This window comes from Nelumbo lutea, chromosome 3 (assembly GCF_056320005.1).
Source record: "Nelumbo lutea isolate HS-2025 chromosome 3, American lotus-T2T, whole genome shotgun sequence".
Taxonomy (NCBI): domain Eukaryota; kingdom Viridiplantae; phylum Streptophyta; class Magnoliopsida; order Proteales; family Nelumbonaceae; genus Nelumbo; species Nelumbo lutea.
In genome coordinates this window covers 41,484,452-41,491,478 of record NC_142686.1, presented here as the reverse complement: position 1 = coordinate 41,491,478, position 7,027 = coordinate 41,484,452, and the positions used below count along the sequence as shown (strand labels likewise).

At 35.2% G+C, this 7,027-nt stretch overlaps 1 pseudogene; it reads left to right on the top strand.

Annotated features, from left to right (window-relative positions):
• The first annotated feature begins 6,043 nt into the window (after positions 1–6,043).
• LOC148864481 (small ribosomal subunit protein eS7 pseudogene) lies at positions 6,044–6,819 on the top strand (annotated as a pseudogene).
• The last annotated feature ends 208 nt before the right edge of the window (positions 6,820–7,027 follow it).

Here is a 7,027-nt window from a genome sequence, read left to right as displayed (position 1 = left end):
TGTGAAAAGCAAGTTAAAATCCACCATGAGAATTCCTTAGCACTCACTCCTTCAGCAATGTGACCCGAATTCCTTCTATTAGCTCCTTCCACATTCAGCTTGTGAGGGTGATAAAGTGAAAATTTCCTGGCTTTACTCTTCAGGGACTGTGCCTAACACCAACCTCACAACATTTGCAGTTGCACATTGTAATTAAATATCTCATGTACTTCTATGTTGTTATTTATAGGGAGATATTTTCACTACATGGCTGCAATGTCTTGTGAGGTTGGCATGAGGTGCACTATGTGAGGATTAAATCTGGACTCAAATTTTCAAGAGATCCAAATCCAATGAGGTCTGTTCACATATTATACCTTTGATAGGGATGTTCAAGAGTTGAAGCACTGTAAAGTTGCTGTTGTTGTAGAGAGGTTTGTCCAAAATGTTCTCTCTTTAAGCCTGTGCTTGATTTTGTAGGCCAAAATATTGGCTGGCTGACCTTTACCTTCAAGGGTCCATCATTTTTTGGATTTTGAGTGGGGGGAAGTTAGTCAATGGGATTTTGGTTCCCATTGACCAAGAAACCCATGTTCTTTTTTCAGATTTATATAGGTTGTTCAAGGAAATTTTTATTTTTCGTGGGTATCACTTAATTGCCCAAGTGGATAAATAATTTTCTCACTTAAGGGGAAAAGTTGCGAACACTTGGATGAGACAAAATTGTCTCTTTTAATAATGAATTTTTATGGCTAAATGGCTATTTTCTTATTAATTTAAAAAATAAATAATATGGATAAATACACTTACCCAATAAGTATTTTCCAGAAATAACTTACCAAAAAGTGAATGAATCCAAAGATGCGCCTGCATCTCTCCTTCCAAAGAATCCATAAGATGAGAGAGAGATGCTATTGATAGGAGTAAATGGGGCTGGACTAGATGGTCGGACTGTTTGGGAATCAGTCATGGCTTTAGGTCTGGTTTTGGACTGCACTGCTCTCAGACAGTCAAATTTCTAAACCGTTTGACTGGGGCAGTGGTTCACTTGTCATGTTTAATATTTATTATTTACAATTAAATACAAGAAAAACAAAAATGAAAAAGATATTTAAGTCCTAAATGGAATTTGGGGCATTAGAATCTAATGATTCCCTCTTTCTTTCTCAGTTCAAACTTGACACTTGAAACCCTCAACCGTGATAGGCGACCAGCGTTATTTACAGCGACAACCTGGTTTTTCTCCTCCAATGATTTTTCTTCCAAAATCTAATTTTTAAACTTGTTGAGTTTGCTCCACCTGAGTTATCTGCAGTGGTAAACCGGTGACTTCGGCCCAGACCACACCAAATCCTCTGCTCTCTTCCTCTCTCTGTTTGACACCACCATTACCAACGGTGGTTAAGGTATAAAATACACCAAATAATCCTTTTTTATTTATTGAAAAAAAAATCTATGATACATTGTTATTTGATTTTGTGAATCAAAAGCTTGTTACCATTACCAATAATGGCTACCTATTTTCTATATTTTTAATTTTCTTGGCTCTTGCTTCTTGCTATTTTTTTCAATTTTTTATAAAATGTAAAACCTAAATCTCTGTAATTCTATATATATGTAAGAGCATATCAGAATAGCATAATTGTGTAATGTTGCATATGTGAAAATGCGTTGTTAAATTATTCAAGCTGTAAATTAGTCTATAATAGACTTAATAGTACAATATGTTCTGTAAATTTGTGCAAATAAATTTTTAGTTTTTCTATATGATGTTTTTTTACAATTTTTTCTTGTATTTATTTAATTTTGATGAATTTTTTCATTATTTATAAATATTTTATTATTTAATGGTATTTTTAGAATTTATAAATATTTTATATTTTATTTTATTTAAAACATCATGGGTCAAACCGCTTGACTCAGATAATTGGGCCATGACCAGGAAAACGGTGACCAAAGTGGTTCCGTTTCTGAGTCGATTTTCAGAACCTTGCCTTTGCCTTTTTTATCTTATTTTCCTTTCAACCGAAAGAAAAGAAAAAAAAAAAAGTGCAATCTATTGAGCGGAGAAGGAGATAATAATCAAATTGACCTTTAATGCAGGAATATTTAAGATGTACTAATTTAATTCTTTATTGATTAAGTGATACTCAATGGAGAAAGATAAGAAAACCTTTACAAAGGTTTACAATTGGCTAATAAAATTGTTGTCTTTTAAAAATTATTTACTATTTATTATTAAATTCAAATAAACTTGTAGCCACATGACATCTTCATCTTCAAAGTTCAAACGAAAGATGAGTCTCTTTGTGAAAATACACCATTTCAAATCATCAAATGGTCACTTATATATGAAGGAGGCTGGGGGAAAGCCACGAATTCAAATATATTGTGGGCACATAAAATCTTCATATCCAAACAAAAGATGAATCTCTTCTTTGTGGACCGCTTCAAATGGCCACTTGGAAAAAAATATTATATAATATGCGGTATATACCAAACGTTTGGGGTTTTTGAAAATTTGAGATGATAGAAGACATCCCTCTCAAACTGTTAAAAAAAAAAGAGTATCAGTCTATTATATGCACCATGGTTTTTAAAATCGGACCAGATTGGACGGTCGGACCAAAAAAACTAGGAATTGGTCACTTGATTGGTTCCGTTTTTCCTCAAAACTGTTTTTTTCCCCAAAATTGTTGATTTTAGTCAATAAACTGCTGAACCGGCTGGTTAATCGTTCGAACGATTTTGACCGTTTTTTTTTTTGTCAAAATAGGTCGACCGTTCGAACCGGTAACCGGACCCCTGATCGATTCGGTCACCAGGTCGGTTTTAAAAACCATGATATGCACTAATAGTCTAATACCCAAAATGTGCATATATTGATATTTTGGTCCTTATTGGGAATCTTTTTTTTGGGGGGCTTTAGGCCATGTTTGGGAATGATTATATTAAAAATAAATTCTTATTGAATAAGTGCTTATTTGAATAAGCACTTCACTTATTTGCATTTGGCACCCAACTTTTTCAAATGCTTATTTTAAAAAATAAGCACTTACTTTATATTAGATGTTTAGTGGTCTTTTTCTCCATTAATCACTTAAATAAGCAATTGTAACTTTTTGGTCCTTCATTTTCTTTCAAAATTTCAAGCATCCAATCCAAAGTGAATGAATAAAAGTACTTTGATAGAAGTGCTTTTATAAAAAAGTGTTTTCGTAAAAATACTTTGATAAAAGTGTTTTTATAAAAGTGTTTTCATAAAAGTGCCTTTATAAAGTTACTTTCATAAAAAGTACTTTTATAAAAATGTTTTCATAAAAATACTTTCATAAAAGCACTTTTAAAGTACTTTCATAAAAGTTCTTTTGTAAAAATACTTTATTTTCGTAAAATTGCTTTTGTAAAATTGTCTTTGTAAAATTGTTTTTGTAAAAGGGTTATAATTGGTATTCTAAAAATTCACTAGAGACAATTATGGGAGAAAAGAATTGAATAAGTGCTTATTGTATGAGCACTTAAAAACAACAGGAAATTTGAACTTAAAAAATAAGCCCTTATTTTTAAAATAAGCACTTATTTAGGCTTATTTCCCAAACAATAATAAGTGCTTAATGGTGTGGTCTCCGCCCCAATAAGCACTTATTTTTAGTAGAATACTGTTTAGCTTATTAGTGTTGATTAAACTGATCTTGAGGGCTAATAATTACAAGCATATTTTTAACATTTACATGGGCCACTCTACTGTGAAGTGAGGGTCCATTCACTTTTCGGGAAGTTACTTATTCGGGTAAGTGTTTCGTCCAAAGTACTTACTCAGATAAGTGAATTTATCCACGTTTTTTTATTTCTCAGATAAATGTAAATAAGATAATAATTGTTTTAGCCATAAAAAGTCATTACTAAAATGGTAATTTTGTCTCATCAAGTGTTGGCAACCTTCTCCTTAGGTGGGTATTTTCCCTACCCACCTAGGAGTAGGGCTGTACACGGGTCGGGTTGGGTCGGTTTACTAGGGTTTTCCCAACCGATCTGACCTAATCGGGTTACCTGAGGTGGAAACCGAAACTGACCCACTGATAGACAAAACCGACCTGGTCGGTTTGTGTCGGGTTGGGTCGGTTTTGGTTTTGCTCCTATAGTCAAACTTTATTTCTGAAACTTGTCTCACCTTTGGTCCAATGTCAACCTTACTAACCCCTATTCCATTCAAAAAGCTTTTGTATTCAATAAGACAAAAGACAAAAGCTATCAATATTCAATAAGACAATAAAATAGAAAGTCAAACTATTTTATAGAAAGAAGGTGAAACATTTTATATTTAAATAAACTTTCTAAATTCTAATCTAGGTAAAAGAGGACACCTAATTCTAATTGTAATTGCCTAATGGGTTGCCTATTTGGTATAAAACACTATAGAAACTAGGATAGATATAATTTAGTTAAGTAGGAACTAGAAGATAGGATTGTTATAGTTCTAGTAGAAGACTAGCTAAGTAGGAAACTAGGAACTACCGAACTAAAACTGACCCGATATTTTGGTTTATAAATTTGCCCAACCCAAAACTGACCGATGCTGATGAAAACCCGGCCGACTCGGGTTGGGTCGGTCCGGGTTGGTCGGTTTGGTCAAGTTGGGCCTTCTTATGAACAGCCCTACCTAGGAGATGGATAGAGAAAATAAATTTTCTATAAACCCCCCAAATCTGAACCAAAATCGCATTGGCAATTTCCCCCTCTCAAAATCCTAAAAAAGAAAAGAAACGAATCAATTGGATTCAACAAATACACTTTTATGTGTTGGATAAATCATACTTTCTATGTGTTGTCAGTGCATTTTTTATCATTGGATTCCACAAGTAGGTATTCAATTGTGTGCCATAGGTATGGGTTATCACAAAACAAAAACCTCAATCCAAACCCAACCCCACTCAAGGTCCTCAACTCCTAGATTAGGTTGGAGTCATCTCCTTCCCTCCTTCCTCTATGATATCGAAAAGATATCATATCTAAAAACTTGTGACCAATCAACAGCGGCATCATAAACATATTAACCAATCAAATGACATTTATCAAAATTTATGGGTAAGTTTTGATTGAACAAAGCTCTTCGGGTACCATCCGCATCATAGATTTTCCCCTTACACAAGCTACCCTGGAATTTGAATAAAACATAAAACAAATCTAATCCCATTACCAACTTATCATTTTTAAGATATCTAAAGGGGAAAAGATGTTTAACTTCTTATGTATCTTTTCCTTGGATTGGTGTCATACTGTCAAATGGGATGTAGATGTCTATACCCTGTACAAGGTGGTGTGAGGAATGATATTTATAACCCGGATTTTGGTGAATTGCGCTCTCATGTGAGACCAACACTTGACTCTTAACCAGTACGTGTTGATCCAAATGGCTGAACGGGTGAACCAGGCAATGGACCCGATCTAGAGATTTGGACTGTTTTAAACATTAGAACAACTGAACAAGAAAACCACTCAATTGAAGTATTGAACCACTGAATCGGTAAACTGGATAGCTGACTGAGGCAATTCCAGGTCGGACTTTTAAAAGAATGCCAATCGGATGAGGAGACATGTGCAATCACTACAGATAAAGGATCCTGTTAATCTTTTTTTTTTTTTTTTCTTTTCCATTGCACACAGAAGAAGTAAACCTCTAGGTGTCCGTTTGGGAGGGCTGAAGCACAGCGGTTTCTGACTCTCCCAGGTGAATCTCACATGTACAGCTTAGGTTGGAAATTTGGAGAGCCCAAATCAGCTGTCAGTCAGTTATTTGACGGCCCGTTGAAAATGGTTGAGCTGAAGATTTCCGCTAAGTTGATTTAATTGATTTGAAGCTGTCCCGATAAATTATTCAAAGAGGCTGAAGGGGACAATTCTTCAAATGAATGACAGACGACCAATTTGGGCTCTCTAGATTTTTCATGAACATGATTTATAAATTATTCATGTAAGACCAATCTTTAGAAAGTTATAGTAATTGTTGTGTTTCAGCCGATTAAAGTATTTACATGATACACTCGATACGGGATGTGATATATCAGTTTAAAAAATCACCAAGATAAAATCATATGAGTTTGGAAGTTTTGGATGTCTGCGAGATAGAGGTGAAGGCTTTTTTCAGGTCGAGCCTCCAGCGGCAGTAAGTGAGATCAGTCAAGATGTATACAGCAAGGAGGAAGATCCAGAAGGACAAGGAAGCTGAACCTTCTGAGTTTGAGGAGCCAGTTGCACAGTCACTGTTTGATTTGGAGAATACCAACCAGGAGCTTAAAAGTGATCTCAAGCATTTTTACATCAATTCTGCAGTCCAAATTGATGTTTCTGGCAACCGGAAAGCTGTTGTTATCCATGTTCCCTACCGAGTACCGATTGAGAAAACCTTTCTGCAAAATTCACGTTAGACTTGTAAGGGAACTGGAGAAGAAATTCAGTGGAAAGGACGTAATCCTCATTGCAACCAGAAGGATATTGAGGCCCCCGAAGAAAGGCTCTGCTGTGCAACGGCCCCGTAGCCGCACACTTACCGCTGTGCATGATGCCATGTTGGAGGATATCGTGTATCCAGCTGAGATCGTGGGGAAGCGGATTAGATACCGCATTGATGGTTCCAAAATTATGAAGATTTTGCTTGACCCTAAGGAACGGAACAACACAGAATACAAGCTTGAAACTTTTACAGCAGTTTACAGGAAGCTTTCAGGAAAGGATGTCGTGTTCGACAATCCCATAACAGAGGCGTAGAGATGTTACTATGTTTCCATTGAGTTTTTCATAATTTTGATGTTGGGTGCTATTTAAATTTTGACCACTTGGGTAGCATTTGCTAGGGTTCTAAAAAAAAGAAAAAAACAAAAAAACACCCAATTTTTTTGTTATCGTGTGTATCAATGTTACAACATATTTAAATAGCTTATCAGGAGAGACTCAAAGCAGTTGAATCAGGTTAACCGAATCTTAAGCTCACTTGAATCAGTGTGGCTATAATGTTTTACGGGAAGGTGTGGGTAAGGTGGCCTAGTGTGTA